General features: G+C 35.0%; 1 non-coding gene and 1 pseudogene across 1 annotated transcript; both read left to right on the forward strand.

The window, feature by feature from the left end:
• The first annotated feature begins 5,688 nt into the window (after positions 1–5,688).
• On the forward strand, positions 5,689–5,816 carry LOC122737820. The gene has a single exon (XR_006354590.1). It is a non-coding gene; the product is annotated as a U6atac minor spliceosomal RNA (small nuclear RNA).
• Positions 5,817–8,765: 2,949 nt separating this feature from the next.
• LOC122747360 overlaps positions 8,766–23,451 on the forward strand; it is a 32,382-nt pseudogene continuing 17,696 nt past the window's right edge.

A 23,451-nucleotide genomic window follows, 5' to 3' on the forward strand; every position in this document is an offset into this window, starting at 1 on the left:
GACAATGTTCTCCACATCCAGAAAAATGAACTCTGGATCTTAATTCAGATTGAACCATACTGTTCCTACTGCTTTGGCTGTTTTTTTCTTTTTTGAGGTTTTTTCCCTTGTTTTCTGATCTCTTTCACAATATGACTAATGCATAAATATGTTTAATGTGATTGCACATATATAACCTATATCAGATTGCTTTCTGTCTTGGGGAGGGGAGAGGGAAGAGAGGGAGGGAGAAAAATTTGGAAATAAAAATCTTATGAAAACAAATGTTGAAAACTATCTTTACATGTAACTAGAAAATAATAAAATACTTTTATGATAAAAAAGAAAAAGAAGCCCAAGTCATATGTCAAGTAATTATCTAATATTCTAAAACCAGAGGGAAAAATAAATTAAAGAATCCATCAATCACCTTTAGAAAGAGATCCCCAAATGAACATTCACACAATATTTGGCAGCTTCCATGTTAAAGGATTAGAGGGCTTGGAATATGGTATTCTTGGAGAAAAAAGAAATAGGATTGCAAACAGGAATCACCTACCCTGGAAAAATGAGTATAATACTTCAAAGAAAAAAATGGATATTTAATGACATAGAGGACTTTCAAGTATTCCTGATGAAAAGAGCAGAGCTGAATAGAAAATTTGACACTCAAATACAAGACTCCTGACAAACATGAAAAGGCAAACATGAAAGAGTAATCATAAGGGGCTCAATAAAGTTAAACTGTTTACATTCCTATGTTTGAAAAAGATACATGTAACTTCTAAGAACTTTCTTATTATTAGATCAATTAGAAGGAGTGTACATAGGCTAAGGGAGAGGTTTTGAGTCAGTTATGATAGGATGATCTCAAAAGAAAATGTAGTGGTTAGAATGATAAGAGAGAAGGGGCATTGGAGGGGTAGATAGGAAACTTTTCTTACATTAAATAGGAATGTAAGGAAGAGTTTTTATAACGGAGGGTTAATGGAGAGGTGGGCAATGCATGAATCTCACTCATCAGAATTCATTGAAAGTGAGGAAAAAATATATGTGTGTATGCATGTATGTGTTTGTGTGTATATATACATACATTCAGTTGTATATAGAAAAGCATCTTACCAAATAAGGAAATAGAATGGGATAATATTAAGCTACTTGCAGGAGGGGAGATGATAAAAGGGAGTACAGATTAAGGGGGGCAGCAGTTAGAAGCAAAACAGACTTTTGAGGAAGAACAGGATTAAAAAGAGAGAATAATCAGGGCAACTATATTTTGACTTTAAAAAATACCATAGATAATGAAGTGAGATAAAAAAAATGTTATTGTTCTCTGAAAGTGGCCTAATTTCTCAAATATATAGGAAATGAAGTCAAATTTATAAAAAATAAAAGTCATTCCCTAATTGATAAATGGTCAAAGGATATATACAATTTTCAGAAGAAGAAATAAAGGCTACTAATAGTCATAAAAATCTCTAAATCACTATCATTAAAGGCATATAAATTAAAACAAGTCTGATACACCACTTCACACATATCAGAAATGTCAAATCCTAGGTGCAGAGAAGGAGGTGATGAGGGGAAAATAGGTATATTAATGAATTGTTACTGGAGTAGTGAACTGTTCCCAACCATTCTCAAAAAACAGTTTGGAACCATGCCCAAAGAGCTATACAATTGTGCATACCATTTGAATCAGCAATATCATTATGAGATCTATGTTCCAAAGAGGTCAAACCAAAAGGAAAAGGACCTATATTTACAAAAATATTTGCGTAAAAGCTCTTTTGTTTTGGAAAAAAATGGAAAATGAAGGGATATTCACCATTTCAGGAATGGCTAAATAAGTTGTGGCATACAATTGTGATATATTAAGAAATAATGAGGGGGGCATTTTCAGAAAAAACAAACATTATAAGATCCATATGAACTGAGAAAATGTTAAGTGAGAACTGAGAAAACCTTGTGCACAGTGACACCAGTATTATAATGATGATCAACTAGGAAAGACTTCACTACTCTGATCAGTACAATGATCCAAAACAATCTCCAAGTACTCCTCATGAGAAAATGCTATCTACTTCCAGAAAGAGCACTGATGAACTCTTAATACAAACTGAAATATAATTTTGTCACTTTCTTTTTTCTTTTTTTTAATATGGCCAATATGGAAAATATTTCACAAGGATAGTGAGAGGGAGAGAGGGTATATAGAATTCAAAATTTTAAAAAGATAATAATATTTTAAAATAATAAATTAAGAAAAAAAGAAACAGATGAAACTTTTAAAAGCATTTAGAATTAGGGGAGTAATACTTGCATTACTCTGCCAAGTAACTGACATCTGAAGAAGTATGTTTATTACCGGGACACATATATTAGTAAGAAAATTTACAATCAGGAAAACACCCAAAGAAGATTGGCTAGAATGGTGAATAGCAACAAAACCATACACCAAAATCAAGGAAACAATAATGCTTTTATCCCAAAGAATAGTGTAGATATTAGGGCTACTATGTAGAAAAATGATTTAATTTATTGTACTTTGCTCCAGAAGGAACAATCAGAAGCAATAATTGGACATTGTAAATCGGAGTTCAGATAAACGTACAGAGAAGTTTTCTGCCAATTAGAACTATACAAATCCAGAATAGGTACTGGGTTATTCCTCTATAGGATTCTTCTAACACAACCTTGATAATCACTTGTTGAGGATGGTGGAAAAGAGACTTACTAGTAGTTGTTGTTATTTGTCCTTAATTCTCAAAAAGGATCATGGCATTGGGAGGTGATGTCATAATTTGTAGTCAATTGTATTTAAGTGCAAAATCATTAGCCTCAATATCTCCTCTACAGCTATCTGAAGTGGCAAAATATACATCAGGATGACTGGAGATGGCCCTGGATGTTTAAGGCAATCAGGGTTAAGTGACTTACCAGGGTCATACATCTAGTAAGTGTCAAGTGTCAGAGGCTAGATTTGAACTCACATCTTCCTCACTCTATTCACTGTGACACCTAGCTGCCCCAAATGAAGGCTGTAGTCAGGTGTGTGTATATTAGGTGGCTATTGAGGTTCCTTGAAACCTCAAAATTGGTGATTATATTATCCCTTTCCTAATATTAAATTTCTAAGTACATGAAATCAGTTTTAGAATTTGTCTAGTGTATTTCTTCATATATTTATTCTCCCACTAATACCAATAATTCAGTTGTTACTGAATTTTGTCAGTTCTTTCTAAAGAGTGAAGTTGTGACTAACCCAAATAATAGATGATCCATTACCTTACATAGATAGGTGGATGGGTTCTTGATGCCTTGTTTGATTCAGGAGTATGTGTATGTGTAAGAGTGGGGAGAGTCTAACTAAAATATTCATGTTTAAATAATATTTTCTGTATAGCCTCTTTGAATTTTATATATGCCATTATATAAAAAATGAGTTGCTGATTCTCTCCCCTCTCATCAATTTCTTTTTTTAAAATTTACCTTGATAAACTCAATACTTAGTAATGTATTTTGTATTTGGGTAGTTCTATTTGAAATTAAAAGGAGGGATTTCTTATTTAATAGTTCCATTTGGGGTCCACTTTCCAATAATAAAAAATTCTACATTTTGGGAATTAAAATGCAATATCTAAAAACCTAAAATAACTCTCCAAAACCTAAAAATGGAAACCAGAAAATGTAGACCTACTAGAAACCTAAGGAAAACTAATTTTCTAATCAAGTGACAGAAGAGGGACTGAAATTGTGAGATACTCAAGAACACCAAATCCATAATTTGGGAAAGGAACATTCTCTATCAGAAATAGAAAGCATTTTTGCTACTGAAAAATGAGACAGAAAACCACTATAAAACTTGCAGAGGATAGAAGAGATGTCACAGCTCAGTTCACACTATGTGGCACCCTGTCAGAAAATCTGAAATCCAAGTTACAGAAAATGAGGACAGGCATAAAAATTGTTCCCAGAACTAAATATTGAAACTACAATATTAATTCTGAGAACATTTGCATTCTGTGTCATACCAATAGCAATGCTATAATAGAATGTATGGTTCTTCATTCAGTACATATATATTTAATGCAACTAAAGTTTAGGTGGTTACAGAAGTGGCTGATAGGTCATCCCTAAGTAGCCCTTTTGTTCATTTGTTTATATATAAAACCTAACAGAATTACCCAATACACTCCATTCTCACTTTAACTATAGTAATCCAGGTACCAATCACCTCACAACTGCATTATTATTTTGTTTTTTATTTTTGTTTATTTATTTTTTTGTGGGGCAGTGAGGGTTAAGTGGCTTGGCTAGGGTCACACAGCTAGTAAGTGTGAAGTGTCTGAGGCCAAACTTGAACTCATGTCCTTCTGAATCCAGAGCTAGTGCTTTATCCACTGCATCACCCAGCTGCCCCCTCACAACTGGATTATTGACAAAAACCTCTTAAACTGTTTTTTCCTTGTTCAATCTACCCTGCCCTACCAGGCAATAGGCCAAGTTATTCATATATCCCTGTTCAAGAAACTATAATTTCCCTTTGGCCATTAGATAAATATTCTTCTGCTTTTTAAGCCGTCACATAATCTGCATTTTGTCTAATTCAATAATTTCCAATAAATGTTTATTAGCCATTTATTATGTGCCAGACACTGTGCTAAGTGCGAGGTATACAATTAATAAAATAGAAAAACAGCCTTTGCCCTGAAGGAGCTAATAGTCTAATTGTGAGGAGACAAGAAACAATAGAGACAGGAAAGCTGAGGTAGAAGGGAGAGACCAGAGGCATCTTGTTCTGTGAAGTTGAAACCAGATAGAGGAGCAGATGCAGATTGAAGTGAGCCAAAGTCCATTTTCTACCCTCCATAAAAAGCGTCATTGGGAGGAATTGATACTTCACCCCATAGTCCTCCAATAAGAGAGGAGAGGATAGGGGCAGCTAGGTGGTGCAGTGGATAAAGCACTGGCCTTGGATTCAGGAGGACCTGAGTTCAAATCCAGCCTCAGACACTTGACACTAGCTGTGTGACCCTGGGCAAGTCACTTAACCCTCATTGCCCCACAAAACAAAACAAAAAAACAAAACAAAACAAAAAGAGAGGAGAGGAAGCAGAGGGAGGTGGTGTCATTCAAGGCTGAATTTATCAGTATGATAATAAGATTAGAAATTATTACTTTAATCTGTGGCAAAACCATACAGAGTAACAGATGCAGACTGTAGAAGACCAACCCCATCTATTTATGTAACCTTCATTACTTCCCAAGCACCAACCTCGACCAGGTGCAGATAATTTCTTTTCACAAGAATTTTCCAAGCTGTTTGCTTATATGCACTTGCTCAGTTTCATATATAGACTGAAAAGCCTTATTCTATCTTTGTTGATTATCATTATTATTCCCATATAACAAAGTATTTTTCTTTAACAATACTTTCCTGATTATTCCAGACCATTAATTATTTTCCTTTTTTATATCTTTAAATAGCATGTACCCTACGATTTAGTATTTGATAGTATGGGGTTATGACTAGATTGACTATGCTATACATGAGTTGATTATCTTTTGCCTTTCCACTAATTTCCAGTTTGGTTTACCATGATTTCTGTATTTTATGGATTTAATTTAAAATAAAAATATTGGCCATTTTGTGTCTACCATAGTAGCCTATAAATGTTTGAGGACAGGAATAATTCATTCATTCATGTGTTATATGAAAGGAGAGAAGGTTGGCACTCCCCTTGATAAGGATGTAAGAGGTTCTAGTGGCCTTTACAACAAATATACAGTTAAGTCATTGCCACCTACTCTGTGGCATTCATTCATTCATTCATTCATTCATTCATTCATTCATTCATTCATTCATTTGTTCATTTAAGTTTACATTTCAAATACCTTTACCATAGTAGGCACATGATGAATTCTTTTTGTTAAATTCTATTAAATGTATTAATTTCTATAATTGTCTTCTGTGTGTATGTTGTCTCTAATAGTCTTATGTTAAGTCTCTTCATGAAACTTGAAAATCCTTTCAGAGTAAGGGTATATCAGTTTTTCTCCATTCCTCTACATCCCAGAGTAAAATGTTGAGTCCATAAAAAGGGCTTAGTGATTTCTTCTTGATTCATTAAGTAATTACCAGTTTTCCTATACTTCACAAAAATATCAATTAGTGACTTCTCATTTTAAAAGATGAAAATGGAAAGAGTTAGGGGGAATGCAGGAAAGCAGATTGGTTAAAACACTTTTGTTGTACTTATGAATTAATCTAACCAATGTGAAAACCATTTGGTATCAGACAATGAAAGTCACTAAATTGTTCAGAACTATTGACCCAAAAACCCTACTATGGTGATTGCACTACAAGTATAATCCATTTATTAATAGACTAATGGATAAATCTTTGGCCATAAAATATTTTTAATTGCATGACAAAATATTTTTAATTTTTTAAATAAAAAGGGAGATGAAAGGAAATTATTTTCTCTTGCCAAAAAAAAGGAAAAAGGTGATGTAGAAAGAGCTAGAATGTGGCACTTGTGTATTCTAGGACAGTTGTGAAAGATTATGATTTTCCCTTCCTATTTCTTTCTACTTCCCAGTGAAAGACAAATATTATTTGACAATTTATTTTCTATTTGTATTGTTGTTGTTCAGTAGTTCTGCTCTGTCTAACTCCTTGTGACCTCATTTGGGGTTTTCTTGGCAAAGAGAATGGAGTGGTTTGTCATTTCATTCCACAGCTTATTTTATAGATAAGGAAACCAAGGCAAACATGGTTAAATGACTTGCCCAGGTCACACAACCAGTAACTGTTTAAAGCCAGATGTGAACTCAGGTTTTCCTGCTTCTAGGGCCAGTGATTGCTTCACTGCTCCACCTAGTTTCCCCAATCTCTATTCTATATAATGGGTTTGTAATATTGTTGATCTTAGACACTGGAGTTTTCTGAGAACCTCACACAACAAATACTTATGCGACATTGAGAATCATTCTGGAATTAAAAATATGTATTGACAAAAAAGTAATGCTGAAAAGTGTCCCTCATTGAACTCACCTTGACATTATGTACTGAGTACCTGCTTTCTGCTTGAATTGTTTGATACTGATAATGGTCTAGGCTCTTTATTCTTTATAGAATTCATGGAGTAATCCAGCTTGATCTTCCTTATGCATTGGTAAGAATGTCCCCTCACACTCTAATAAAAAAGAAAAAACAACTTTAGTGACTCTTTGGCTAGGCATCCAAGACCATTCACAATCTGGTACTACCTTATCTTATTTTTCCAATTTTATTTCATTATTTTTCCATCTCCACACATTCTACATTCCAGCCAAACTGGACTAGTATGTGTCTCCTGAAAATTCCCTGAGCACTCTTGATTATCCTAGTTAATACTCTTTATGCCTGGATTGTTCTCCCTGTAAACCCTTTGAAATGCTTCAAGATAATTAAAACCTAACTCATGCTACCTCCTTAATGAAATATTCTTTGCCCCTTTTAACTGCGAATGATGTTCACAGTCAGGTGTTTTGCTTTGTTTTTTATCTCTATTGTACATCCTATGTATCATGTTTCATTCTAGTTAATCTGTAGTGGTGGTGTTTTCTTCTCCTACTATACTATACTTACTCTGCATAATCAGGTACTTCCTGGCTATCATTGTTGGATATACTGATAGATCCCAGTTAGTATAAAAGGATAAATCTGGTGAAGTGTCCATCTATATTTTAATTAACACTATTTACAGTTATGTAAAATATGATAATTGTTTCTAAACCAATAGAAATATGTTATACAAATTTTAATAACATGACCACTTCATGGGATTCAATGTTTACAGTAACATCTAAGATAAGAGGAAAAATGTATACCACCAGAAATTGAAGTCATACTTCTAAATAGATGTTACTGATTATTTAATAACTACAATGTTATAAATAATTCTATTTTCTACTACTTTGCTAGTATGTGGTATTAGAATTATTAGTAACAAATTCAGAGCAAGTTGGTAAACAATTATTTTAATTCCTAATTACATACCTTTCAATATAACTCTTTATGTGTATATAAAGTGTCACTGCTTACCAGGGAGGGTTTGAAGTACTAATGAATATTGACATGATGGTTAAGTACTTAAATAGGGCTTAAGGAATACAAAGATTAAGAGGAAGTAAACATTTTGGTGGGAGTAGTCCAATCATCCACCTCTATTGTAAGAGTAGTTGTCTACTCAGAAGCTTCAAAAGCAAGGATTTAATAAGGACTAGCTTCATTTTGAGGAGGAAGAGGGCAAGATTCTGGCATCTCACTCAAGTTAAATAGGTCATACAAGCAACAATTTTCTACATAGAAAGGGCAAAGTTTATTATCTTAATTATACGAATATGGAAAATGAAATTCAGAGAGGTTGAAATGTGTCTAACATCACACAATGTATACTCTTATTTTTCTTAACGTATTGCATTTTTGTTTATAAAACCTAAGCTAGGCAGCATAAAAGAGAGGGAAAAGTTGGGGGCAGCTAGGTGGTATGGTGCAGTGGATAAAGCACAGACCCTGGATTCAGGAGGACCTGAGTTCAAATCTGACCTCAGACACTTGACACTTACTAGCTGTGTGACCCTCTGCAAGTCACTTAACCCTCATTGCCCCACAAAAAAAGAAAGAAAAAGAAAAAAGAAAAAATAAGATTGGAGAAATCATAGTTCAGACCTGTGTAACCCTAAGTAATTCATTTTTTAAAATAAAGGGGGAGGAGCTTATTTTCCTCATATGGAAAATGATGGAAGTGACCTATATGCCCTTCAAAGGTCCTTCTAGTTATTATGATGCTGATGATGCTGATGACAATGAGGGTGATGGTGGTAAGGATGACGATGATTGATGATGGTAGGTGGCATTTATGTCTTGTCTACAACATATCAGTAGCATTGCTAAGTACATTACAGATATTATCCCGCTTGTTCCTTACAACAACTCTGGGATGTGGGTGTTATTATTATCCCTATTTAAAGATGGAAATATTCCTTGTGAGAAAATACAACACAGTCTTATTAAAAACAGAAGAAAACATGAGAATCAATGGAGGTTTTCTTAAAATAAGTAGTATCTATCTAACACAATAGCAAGCATTATGCGTAATGAAAAAACTAGAAGCCTTCTCAATACAATCAGGGGTGAAAGAAGAATGCCCATTTTTACAATTGTTCCTCAATATCATAGTAGAAATACCAGGTACAGCAAAAAGAAACTAAAAAGAAATTTAAGAAATGAGAATAGGCAATAAGTAAACAAAATTTTCACTCTTTATAAGTGATATGATGGTGTACTTTGTAAGGAATTAATTGTGATTTGGGGTTTCCATAACCCTAACTTTGCTTCATTATGGTCAGACTGAAAAAAAAATATAAGCTTGAAAAGCCTAAGAGAAGATGGGTGTGTACATAAAGAGATAATTGAACAAACAAGAGGAACTCTGACCACAGGGAATCTTTATTGAAACTAAGTAACTGAGCCTTCCCTAATAGCTTACCCACACCCATATGGGTCTGGCCAGATTATAATGGGGACTGAGCCCGTTGGAGACTCAGTATGACTAAGAACCACCCCTTCCTGTGGGGGAGACAGTTAGAGACAGTTGGAGGCAGTTAAAGAGAGAGGGGAGTGTTCTGAGAGAAACGAGGATGGAAGGTAGGGACAGTTAGAGAAGCTGCTAGTTTTTTGACCTTCAGACAAAATCAGAAGAGACTGTAACCTAATTCTCCTTAGAGTTACAGATTTCGGGTGGTGGTGAGTTTGTGTTTTTGAGGCAAAACTAGCTCTTTGGAGCTGGCTAGGCTGTAGGCAGGTCCAGAGTGCCTGGGCCCTTTTTATCCTAGAGATTTATACATTATTACTATTCTATTAACCTCACTTGTGTTTTTAATTTGTTCCCATTAATAAAACTGTTTTGTTTTTGAAAGAGGCTGTTAATTTCTTTTGTTACCCCAATATTAAGGCGAGCCACCTAATTAACTCTTCCCATACTAAATTTGGCCCTTACAACTTAGAGTACCCTACGGTATCAACTAAAAAACTAGTTAAAACAATTTAAAATGTTAGCAAAATTGCAAGATATAAAATAAATCCACATAAATAATCAGCATTTTTTCTACTACCAACAAAACCCAGCTGAAAGAAAAAAATGGAATTTCATTTACTTTGACTGCAGATGAAATAAAATAGTTGGGCATCTATCTGCCAAGAAAAAGCCAGGTAATAAAAGAACAAAACACTATTTAGAGAAATAAAGATGGATGTAAACAAATGGAGAAATTTAAATTGCTCATGAGTAGGCTGAGAAAATAAGATAAAATGATAATTCTACCAAATGATTATTTTATAGAGTTAGAAAAAAATAATAAAATTAATCTGGAAGTAAAGAGTTCAAGAATATCAAGGGAAGGGTAGCTAGGTGCCACAGTAGATAATGCACAAGTCCTGGATTCAAGAGGACCTGAGTTCAAATTTGACCTCAAACCCTTGACACTTCCTAGCAGTGTGACCCTGGACAAGTGACTTAAGCCTCATTGCCCACCCCCCAAAAAAATACAAAGGAAGGTGGCCTAAGAGTACCAGATTTCAAACTATATTACAAAGCAATAATCATACAAATAATCCACTACTAGCTAAGTAGAGAAGCAGATTAGTGGACTAGATTAGGTTCAAAACAAACAGTAATAAATAATCTTAGAAATCGAGTACTTTATAAACCTAAAGATCCAAGCTTTATGAGCAAGAACTCACCATTTGATAAAAATTGTTAGGAAAACTAAAAAGTGGTTTGGTAGAAATTAGATATAGACCAATATCTCATATTGCACACCAAAATAAGCTTAAAATGGATAATTAATTCAGAAATAAAGTGATATCACAAGTATATTTAGGGGAGAGTGAAAAAAAATGTACCTGTCAGATCTATAGATAAGGGAAGAGTTTATGACTAAACAAAAGACAGAGAGGATCACGGCAAGTAATGGATAATTTTGATTACATGAACTTTTTAAAAATTCACAAAAAAAGCTAATGTAGACAAAATTAGGATGAAAACAGCAAACTGGGGAAACAATTTTGCAGCATGATTCTCTGTTAAAGGACTAATTTCTCAAATTTACAGGGAATCGGAGGCAGTTTTCAGAAGAAATCAAATATATCAATAGTCATATGAAAAATGCTCTAAACCACTACTGATTAGAGGAATTTTAAATTAAAACATCTCAGAGATCCTACCTCACACTTATCAGATTGGCTAACATAACAGAAAAATAAAATGACAAACACTGCAAAGGATGTACAAAAATTGCAACCCTAATATAGAGTTGTGAAATAGTCCACTCATTCTTGAGAACATATTAGAACTATGCCCAAAGGGTTATAAAATTGTCCATGTCCTTTGACCCAGCAATACCATTACTTAACCTGTATGCCAAAGAGATCAAAGAAAAGGGAAATGTATATACATGTGCAAACATATTTATAGTGCCTCTTTTTTTGTTGTAGCAAGGAATTGGAAGTTAAGGGGATGCCCATCAGTTAAGCAATGACTAAACAAGTTGTGGTATATGATTCTGATAGAATGTTATTGTGCTATAAAAAGTGACTACTAGGATGTTTTCAGAAAAACCTGGGGAGTCTTATATGAACTGATGCAAAGTGAAGTGAGCAGAAACAGAACACCATACACAGTAAGAGCAATAGGATGACTAGCTGGGAAATTTTAAACTATTTTGATCCAGACAATTATTCAAGACAACTCCAAAGGATCTATGATGAAAAATGTTATCTATCCCCAGATAGAAAGAACTGATGAACTCTGAGTATACATTGAAACATACTTAGAAAAAAAAAACATACTTAGTTTATTTGATTTTTTTTATTTGTGTGTTTTCTTTTGCAACATGACTAATATGAAAATATGTTTCGAATGACTTCATATATATAATTGCTTGCTTCTCAAGAAATAAAGGAGGGTCATAAAGGAGGAAGAGAATTTAGAAATTAAAATTTTTTAAATGAATATTAAATAAATTTAATAAAAAATTAAAGTTAAATTTTATACCTATTACCCTCAGATCCCTTGCCCAGTACATTTCTTTGCCAGAGGAACTCCTCCAAAAAGCCTAATTAATATACTATCTCATCCATAAAGACATTCCTCATTTCCCCAATGAGAAAAGATTTTTCTTTCCTTAAAACTGTTAAAGTACTGAGTATAGCTTATGTGTTTCCATATTTGTTTTAAAATTATATTATTTGAGTGTATAAGAACTTCTGCTTTATTATAAATTACTTCAGTGCCTACTGCATGGGTTATAAAACATAGTTTCCTTTGAGGAACCTTGAACATAGGAAGTAATCATTAATGTTTACTGGAATGGATTTTACTAAAACAGTAGGAAGAGTTTCCCCAGTTTCAATATCCACTTTTTATACAATAACACATATCTGAAACTGGATATTTGCCTGGAAAATTGCTAATAGTGATCTGTCTTTGCTGTTGGTATATATCTATGTACTACATGACTCCTAACTTTGTACCAATCTTTATACTTATTTTTATGCCTTGACTCCAATAAATCAATCAATATTTATTAAATGTCTATTATGTAATAGGCACTGTGCTAAGCACTAGATATACAAAAAGAGGCAAAAAAATAGTCTCTGCCATAAAGGCAATCACAATCTAATGAAGGAGAAAACAAACAAATATATACAAACAAGCCATATACAAGATGAATCGTGAATAACAGAAGAAAGACACTCAAATTAAAAGGGTTTAGCAAAGGATTTCTATAGAATATGGGATTTTATATGGAACTTAAGGGAAGCCAGGGGAGCCAGTAAGCAGAAATCTAAAGGGAGAGCATTCCAGGTATGTGAACAGCAAGAGAAAATGCCTAAAGTTAAATGATGGAGTCTTGATAATGGAATAGCAAAGAGTCAAGTGTCAATGCATCAAACTGTATGGGAGTTTAAAATGTGAGAAGACGGGAAAGGTAGGAAAAGAAAATAAGTTATGGAATATTTTGAAGGCCAAGCAAAGGATTTTGTTTTTGTATTTGATCTGGGAGATGATACAGAGCTACTGGAGTTTATTATATGGTGGGGTGAGGAGGTGACGTGGTCAAAGCTACACATTATAAAAATGACTTTAGTGGCTTAATTCAAAATGCATTACAGTTGGGGGATACTTGAGGCAGGAAGATGTACCACAAGGCTATTGCAATAGTCCAGACATGAAAGGACCTTCAACAGAGTAATGGCAGTGATCAAGGAGAAAAATGAGTACATTCTAGAGTTGTCAAGAAGCTGAAATTGACAGACCTCAGCAACATGTTTGATATGTATAGAGGTGATAAATACTGAGGAGTCAATGATAACTCCCAGGTTGTGAGGCTGAGGAACTGAGAGAATTTTTTTACCCTCTACAGTGACAGGGAATTTAGTGGGGAGAATATAGGGAGAAAGATGATGAGTTCCATTTTGGAAATATTGAGTTTAATAAGTTCACTGGATGTTTAGTTTGAGATATCTGGAAGGAAGTTGAAGATGTGAAATTAGAAGTCTACAGGGGCAGCTAGATAGCACAGTGGATAAAGCACTGGCCCTGGATTCAGGAGGACCTGAGTTCAAATCTGGCCTCAGACACTTGACACTTACTAGCTGTGTGACCCTGGGCAAGTCACTTAACCCTCATTGCCATGCAAAAACAAAAACAAAACAGAAAACAAACAGAAAACAAAAAAAGAAGTCTGCAGAGTTCTAATATAAATAGGTAGAACAGGTAAATTGAGAAATTTCAGATAAAAATGGTAATTAAATTCATTAGAACTGATGAGATCAGTAATCAAAGTAATACAGTGGGAAAAGATAAGAAGATAAGAAGGCTCAAGAAAAAAAAACCCTGAGACACTTACAGTTAAAGGGCATGATCTGAATAGGTATCCATTAAAGGAGACAGAGGAATAGCCAAATAGGTAAGAGGAAAACCAGGGGAGAGTGCCATGCTGAAAATTTAGAGAAGATAGTATAAATGAGGTGAGGGTGATCAACATAGTAAAAGGCAGTAGAGGGGTCAAGTACAATGAAGAGTACAAAGAGATCATCTGTAACAATGGAGAAAGCAGTTTCTGTAAGGTCAGAAGCCAGATTTTAAGGGAATAAGAAGAGAGTAAGAGGAAAGTGGCACCTGTTGTCGAGGGCCTTTTTAAAAAGTAATAAACATTTTGGGGCAGCTAGGTGGCACAGTGGATAAAACACCGGCTCTAGATTCGGGAGCACCTGAGTTCAAATCCGACCTCAGACACTTGACACTTACTAGCTGTGTGACCCTAGGCATGTCATTTAACCCTCATTGCCTGGCAAAAGAAGAAGAAGAAGAAGAAGGAGAAGAAGAAGAAGACAAAGAAAAAGAAAAAAAATTAATAAACATTTTTATTTACAGTTTTGATTTCTAAGTTTTAAACCTCCTTCCCTCTCTCCCCTCACCCTGCCTCCCTGAGGTGGTAAACAATCAGATATGGGTTATACAGGTACAATTATATAAAATATTACCATATTAGTCATTTTTTTACAAGAAAACTTGAATAAAAGAAAAAATGAAAGTAATTGAAAAGTAGTATGCTTCAGTCTGTGTCTCACCAATATCAGTTCTTTGAAGGCGGATAGTATGTTTCATCAATAGTCCTTTGGGATTGTCTTGTATCATTGTATTGTTGAGAATAGTTAAGTCATTCACAATTGTTCATCAAAAAATAGTGCTGTGTCTGTACACAATGTTCTCCTGGTCCTGCTCACTTCACTATACATAAATGTGAAGGAGTTTAGGCACAAAGGATAGAAGAGATATAAAATTATAGCAGGGATAAATGTGAGAATTTTTTTTTCAAGATGAGAGACAAGTAGGCATATCTGTTTGCAGTATAGAATGAGGCAGTAGTCAGAAAGATATTGAAAATAAGTGATACAATGTTGGACATATCTTGAAAGAGACCAGAGGGAATTGGATCCATTGAGCAGGTAGAGATGTTAGACTTGCTAAAGAGTAAGATTACCTCATCATGTAAGAGAGAAATTAAGAAGGAAATAGTGACAGTAAGATTTAAGAGTAATATGAGATGGGGAAGAGAGTAGAAGGAGCTCATAGAGAATGACCTCCATTTTTTCTGTGAATTATGAATCATCTATAAGGGGAGGGGGACAGAATGATTCCAAAAATTGGAAGAGCAATAAAAGGTTTGTAAAAGCCCCCTGTGGAGGTTGTAATAGTGAGTTGATGAGTAAGGAGTAAGCTAGGCAGGGAATGCCTAGCTAAAGTTGCATAAAATAAATTTTTAGTGAACTTAGAACAATTGCATGATTTTCTCCATCTTTGTTTAATGTATAGAAAAGCAAAAACAATGATTGATAGGAGTTATCCAAAACTGAAGCTTGACAGAGAATAATGAAAGAAATTATAATGGGTGTTGGGATTCAAAAGAGGAAAACAATGAAGAGTTGAATTAATTCACCACGGGGAAAAAAGGGTCGGGGGCAGAGAGTAGCTAATGCAGAGAGGATGGCCTGGGAAAGCACTGAAGGTTCAAATAATTGGAGTGCTCAGTGTGAGAGAAAAATAGGAAAGGTGAAAAGCCAGTATGTTGTGGTCAGGTAAAGGGATTTTAGCATTCTTCACTATGGGGGTGCCATGTTTGAGAGTATAGTCAGCCATTTTACACAAAGGATAGAGCACTGGGCTTTGAATCAGGAAAACTCGTATTCTTTTCTTTTTTTTCTGAGGCAATTGGAGTAAAGTGACTTGCCCAGGGTCACACAGCTAGTAAGTGTCAAGTGTCTGAGGCCGGATTTGAACTCAGGTCCTCCTGACTCCAGGGCCGGTGCTCTATCCACTGTGCCACATAGCTGCCCCAAACTCATATTCTTGAGTTCAATTCCAGTCTCAGACACTTAGTGGCTCTGTGACTACTGGCTTTTGCAAAAACCTTACTTCTAACTTATATCCTAGAGTCCTGAAGTTGGATACACTTCTGAATCATTTGCCTGAATGGCTACAGGTGTGAATTCAGCATTTGCAAAATGTTTCCTATTATGCCAACACACTCTAGGTTGAGAATTACCATTTGCTCTCTCCTGAGCTGGAGGTAAAGAAACAATAGTAACATTCAGTCCCAAGGGAATTTGAGCATATCTTATACAAATTTTGTACATACCACTACTTCTTTCCAAAATTAAGACAATTTGCCTCAATAATCTAACTATGCTTTTTTCTGTTCAGCTTTATTGAGGCTTTGAGCAGGTTAAATACAGCTTTTTCCCCTTTTTGTTTGAAATTCTTGTCTTAGTCATCTTAAGACACTTGGTATTCTTCTCAGATTGATTTTATTCATACATGGCTTCAGTTTATATCTTTTCCCTTGACTCTGTGTTCCCTTTTTTCCCCTGTATCCTCCTTCCAACTGCCAGATGTTGAGACCAGTTTATACTAGCACCTTTTAGGGGTATCATATTTCTCTGATCTTCACTATAGTTGTTCCTCAATTTTCTCCCTTCAAGCACTTTTATATATGTTGCCAGTCTTAGTGAAGAAATCAAAAATAGGGAATATTTCAGTATAAACATTGAATGTATAGATGAAAATAAGTGTAGTAGACCAGGTTTACATTTAGATTTTCAGGTAGTAGTATGTAAGGTTTTTTTTTTCTTTAATCCATTTGTATGACTAAGACAAAATAATTGCTATTTACATTCTGTTGGACAAAACCAAAGAAGTATTAATATTTATAATTCTATTTACAGAATAAGTTTAGGGTTTTTCAGTATTCAAGTCTACAAAGAATATGGTGCAATTATGAGAAACAAATCTATGTAATTATTGCATAAAAGTCTATAATCTTAAACAATGGCATCAAAATGATCAGAAGAAAGTCATATATTCAAACTATAAATATTCATATGATTTTTAAAATTTCTTGGCATATGGATCTATTTTTTTCCCTTTTAAAAATTTAAAAATCAGACATTTAACAAATATGTATTGGTTTAATACACTGTTGCCCTTGTTCAGTTGTTTCAGTCATGTCTACTCTATATGACCCCGTTTCAGGGGTTTCCTGGGCAAAGGTACTAGAGTGGTTTGTCATTTCCTTCTCCAACTTATTTTACAGATGAGGAAACTGAGGCAAACAGAGTTAAGTGGCTTGCCCAAGGTCACACAGCTAGTGTCTGAGGACAGATTCGAACTCAGGTCTTCCCAATTGTAAGCCCAGAGTTCGATCAACTAAACCACCTGGCTGCCCTAAATACTTGTGCCTCTGCTGGGCCATTGCCAATCTTGACTTTTTTTCATGATACTGGACTCTGATGATCCTGGAGGAGAGAGTGAGGCTGACAACTTAGCTCTGCCTCACTTAAATCCAATTCACAGGTAAGTCAAGACATCAGCCTCCTGATGTCACTGATCCTCTTTGAGAACAAAGGATGACCAATGATTTGTGAATATAGCAGCTGCCCTCTGGAGACCCAACCTTCCAGTTCAAGTTAGACAATGCTACCATTCTTCCTCCTTCCTTTTCTTCTTGTTCCTCTTCCTCTTCCTCCTCCTCCTTTTCCTTCTCTTCCATCACATGTGCTCCCTCTGTTCATGTGGAGAATCATACCCTTACATGCAGATGCTTTATCCAAAGGAATATAAATTTTGATTGCTTCTATTTTATAAGATTTCTTGGAGTGCAGGGGCTGGATTTTTTTTTTAATTCTGTTTAGGGGTTAAGTAGGTGGTGCAGTGGATAAAACACTGGCCCTGGATTCAGGAGGACCTGAGTTCAAATCCGGCCTCAGACACTTGGCACTTACTAGCTGTGTGACCCTCATTGCCCTGCAAAAACAACAACAATAACAACAAAACAAAAAACAAAAACAAAAACAAAACAAGAGTGTGAGAATCAGAGTGCCACCCCCCCCACACACAGAAAGACATTGTGAGAACCAGGGCAACGCCCCCCATGAGGTGAAAGCATGTGACTAGTGTCAGGAAGTTACATCTCTTCATAGAACAGCCTGTAAGTCATGTCAATCAATTCTACCAGCCAATTAGCTTGGAGCTGTGTGTGGGGACCGCCCCTCTTGAGGTCCCACAGGGAGCTTCCTCTTGGGAAGACAGAGGATCTGCCTCTTGCAGTTGCTGGGACTGCTGGTGGGGGGCAGAAAAACTTGGGAGAAGAAGGCCAGGCTCTGAATTCATCTCTTCTGTAGGGTAGCTAGGCTTTTTCTTTCTGTACTCCACTTGTTTTTCCTTTCTCTCTTTTGCTAACTTCTAATATACTTTAATAAATGCTTAATGCCTAAAGACTGGTGCTAGAAGCTTCTAATTTAAGGTGATCACAGATTAGATTTTAGTTATAGCAATTAGATTTTAAACATAACAAAAATATTCTATTAATTTTATCATTTTTTTCAAAAATCCGGTACACCTCTTTGTCTTTTACAGTTTTCATGAATGATTTCTTGAAATACAGCTCTGAAAAGACCAGTATTGAAAAAGACCATGTGATTCAAATGGAGCTACTTTAAACCCAGATCATTCTAGCTTTCTTTGAATGACCAATAATAGGTCCTAATCCAAGCTTAGCTTGCTCAATTGTTTGGGTTTTGGGGGCTCATAGTGTGTGTAAATAGCAACTGTTTTCTGTTTTGGCCAGAAACTCTGAGGGTCTTCCCCTACCTAATTGATTCTTTTGTGATGGCAAACTAGGTCATTTTTTTATGGTCTCAATTCTTAGCTAGCCATTAATCACTTAATGGACTTTGTCTCAGACAATCTGAGACCTAGGAAACACCTGAGTTTAAAAAGGCCAAGGTCACCCATTGCATCCTGGGCCATCATCAGTTGTCTTGACTTTTGTCTTGCTACTGAACTCTGATGATTCTGGAGGAGAGAGTGAGACTGATGAATTTGTGCAGCTCTGCCTCAATTAATTCCAATTGATAAGCAAGTCAAGACATCACGCATATGACTTCATTGGTTTTCTTCAAGAATGAGGACTTACAATAATACTTCCAATTCAATTAAACTCTGTTGCACAACTTAGGTAATAATGAAACCTTCTGTCTTTTAATTTCCTGAATATATTATATGTATTCAGACATGAAAATTACAATGATGAAAAATTACAATTATGGCAAAAATTTTGGTGTTCATTTTGTAATTTTAGTAATATTTGACAAGGTTATGAATGTTTTCCCATGAATATTCATATAGCATCTCCAGGACTTTCTGGGAAGACTGAATATACACATACATCTATATCTATATCGATATCTATATATCTATATCAATATTGAATTGAAGCCCTACTGCTGACATATACTGTCAGAATTTCAGAAAATCACTTGAAGTCAGAGGAACCTAGGCCAGAGGTATCAAAATAAGCTCAAAATACTCCAGAGTGCTGACATAACAAGATTAATATTTAACAAAATAAAAATACAATAAAACATAGATAACATTATATTTTAAACCTAAGTCAGTATGCAGCCTACAGGGAGCCTTATGTATGGATTAGTGGCCCTATTTCTATTTGAGTTTGACAACACTGCCCTAGGCAGCTTTCTAAGGCTGTGGTAAGTTATAATAGTATTATAGATCTGAGTAGATAGAGGGCATTTTGACACTGAGGAATCCCTAAAATAATGAAAACACTGGTCTGATTCCCTATGTCCCTCAAAAGAGACAAGTGTCAAATATTTGTGTTTCATAGAATATTTGCAATTAAAAATAAAATGAAATTCTTTTAAATATTAGATTGTCATGTCTCACTTTTATTAGTAAAACTTGAATGGTTTTATCATTTGCTGATTATGTCAACTCAACAAAAATTTATTAGACCTTCCTGATACTTGCAAGCATGGTATTTTTATTCATTCATTCATTTATTTATTCACTTGTTGGTTTTTTTTTGCCTTATCCTTGATATAATTGTTGAAAGGTATCCCCAGTGAGGAAACTTTCTCCCAGGGAAGACCTATACCTGTTCTGTAAACTACTGTCTTACAGAATTGTTTAGGGCACTGGGAGGTTAAGTAAAAAGGTCCGGGTCATACAGCCCACATGATAGCAAGGCAGGCTTCTATTTATGACTCTTAGACCTCTTCTATATTCATTATATCATTCTGCCTCTCACGTGTTTGACTTAGAGGAATCGCTTTCCTGAACCATAAATTCTACTTTTGTTCTCTTCTCAATAGCAACCTATCCCCATAGGGATAGAATACAGAACTTTGAGTAAAAAGACGGGGTGTCATGTTCTAACTCTGATTCTGTTGCTTTTGATAGACTGTGTGACCTTGCTATGTATATTTTCCCATCTGTAAAATGAGGATCAGAATATTTGTACTAGGGGCAGCTAGGTGGCACAGTGGATAGAGCACCATCTCTGGGTCAGGAGGACCCTGAGTTCAAATCCAGCCTCAGACACTTGATACTTACTAGCTGTGTGACCCTGGGCAAGTCACTTAACCCCAATTGCCTCACCAAAAAAAAAAAAAAGAATATTTGTACTATCTACCTTATTAGGTTACTAAGAGGACTGAATGAGGTAACATATATGAAAGAAGCCTTACCTTACTGAAAATTATTATTGCTACAATAGAATAATAAAATTACCTGCAACATGAACAGTATTTCATAAATACTCTTAAAAATTTGATTTTGAAAAATAAAATCCTTTGATTTACATATAATGATTCTAACGACTGACAATATGCTGCATTTCTTTTGCCCAAGGAACTCAATTATTTTCTCTTTATGCTGAATGTCACACACCAATTGGACAGTACCAAATTTTTCTTGCAGTACCCTGGATACTCATTAAATTATATTTTAGAAATGGAAAGGGCATACACAGATATGTGAAAACATGCAGGCACACCCAGAAAATGGGAAACAGTCTGAGGAAAAATCCTGAGAAGAATGGCTCCTGTCAAAGCTGGCATTTACCAGCATCCTAGTTAATAAAGCCTCAATGGCAATTTTATGGCAGCAACTAAATGGATTTGAAGGCATCTGGTGCTCTACCAAAGTAAAAATAAAAAATGGCTCCTAGCTTTTGAATACCAGCCCTTCGCCTTCATTTTTTCCCTCTTCACCATTCTATAGGTACAAATAAATTTAGTGATGCTTTGACAATTCATGGATTATAGATTTAGAGCATAAAGTTTTCAGAGGTCAACTAGTTCAACACCATTCTACAAATGAGGAAACCAGGCCCCCAAAGTTTAAATGACTTGCCCAAAGTCACACAGCCAATTAAATAGCAGATCAGGGATTCTAACTTAGGCCAGGTCTACAGCCCCATTCTGTTATACCACACTTGTAAAAAAGAGATAATGGAAGTTTCACGGAATCACAAAATTTGAGAATTGGAAGGTACCTCAGCAACAGTCTATACCAGTGCTTATCTGAAACAAAGTCAACACATGCTGGCTCATGAGAATTATTGTTACATTTTCAGATGTATTTATATGCTAGAAATCAGGAAGCACACAGATTCTTGACTTAACTGCTGTTTTGTTGATCATCTAGACTTCAGAAAGTGATAGAGAAAAGCATTAATCCAAATCAACCTTTAAAATGTATCATGGGTGGCTGTTTTTTTTGAGGGGTGCGAGAGTCAGTTGCTAACGTTTACCAGTTCTACCAATGCCTGAAGGGAACTCCTGCTATAACATACGAGCAATGATTTCTTTTGCCTTTCTCTATCAGACTTTTCATAATGTCATCTACAAGGAATACTCTCTTGGACTATGGCTATACAGGCAGCATGAAATCTGAACAAACAAATTTACAATTAAATGGGAAAGAAAGCTCTTGACTCAATCTCTCAAATTAATTAATTGTGTTGATTTAAATTCTTTGATATTTTCTAAATTGTTTATTTACATGTTGCCTATTTAGTCACTGCCTTCACATCCAATAGCTATGACCTCCCCTCACCATTAATCCAGAGAAATTAAAAAAAAAAATCAGTGCTAAAATGTAGATTTGAATTAGTCAGTCCTCTTTTATGCCATGCCTAGGCCTCCTTCTATATATTTATTAACTCCCGCACTGCTGAAAGCCCCTTTTTCCTCTTCTTACTAAATTAATCATATCAATGATTTTGGGTTCCTCTTTCCTCCTCAAAAATCTTCCATCATTGACATTTTCCTTATTCATGTCTTCTATATTTTAACCTCTTTAACAAATTAGTCCAAACAATTTTGCATTTAGTTATATACTACCTTTATTGAGTCTTCATACATGCTTCCTCAATCGTTTTGCAAGATGCTCCAGGGTAAGTATCAGACAATAACAAGAATGACACTAGTGAATCAGGCATCCAGGGTTCACAGAACTGAACTGTGAAGAAAAGTATGTAAATTACAAACTTACTTTCCTAGCATGCCATATCATTAAGATTAATGGCTATAATTTTATGATGCTTTTGACATCACACGGTTTTGACAATACTTATGCTTTATACTTCTCTTATATTTTACAAAGACTACTGGGTAATTTAGGGCAAGTGAACAATAATTTGGCAAGTGAACAATATATATATTTTTTTTGGTGAAGCAGCTGGGGTTAAGTGACTTGCCCAGGGTCACACAGCTAGTAAGTGTCAAGTGTCTGAGGTTGGATTTGAACTCAGGTCCTCCTAAATCCAAGGCTGGTGCTCTATCCAATGTGCCACCTAGCTGCCCCAACAATATTATTTTTATTGGTTATTGATTATATTTGTCATATGGCCAAAAGAGGGCAAAATATTTGTAGTATCTATAACTATAAATCAATATATAAAATATAACTAAACAACCCCTTGCCTGTCCATTAGAATCAGGTCATTGACTAGCTTATTTTATTAGTTCTTGATTCCCCTTTTGACATCAATAAGTTGGTATAATGATTGACACATTCTGATTTGGGGTGGGAAGGTAAGTAGAACCTCTTATTCCCTCATAAACACTTCATCTAACAAACACCGAAAAGTTTTCAGTCAAAAATGAGTAAAATATAAGCTAAACCATGGTCTTGACTTTGTCCTTTCAAGGAAGGTCTGAGGATTTTGACTCAAAATTTTCCTTTGATACATCTATCTACTTTTCAGATCTTAATTCTAAATATAGTCATTTATCTTGAAACCTGTCTAACCTTAATGGGGAAACAATAAGAAAACATGCTTACAGGTGGTCAGAACTAAAGCTATACATTTTGATGGAATGTCAGTAAAAATAAAACATGAGCTTTTCCTACAGTCTTCAGGGAAAGTAGGAAATTAAAGCAACTAATTATATAATACATCCCTCCCAAATATGATATCCTTAAATTTTAATTATCTATTTCACCTGGCATACTTAGAAACAGCTTAAGTGACTAATAAAAAATTTAATTG

This window comes from Dromiciops gliroides, chromosome 1 (genome assembly GCF_019393635.1).
Source record: "Dromiciops gliroides isolate mDroGli1 chromosome 1, mDroGli1.pri, whole genome shotgun sequence".
Lineage (NCBI taxonomy): Eukaryota > Metazoa > Chordata > Mammalia > Microbiotheria > Microbiotheriidae > Dromiciops > Dromiciops gliroides.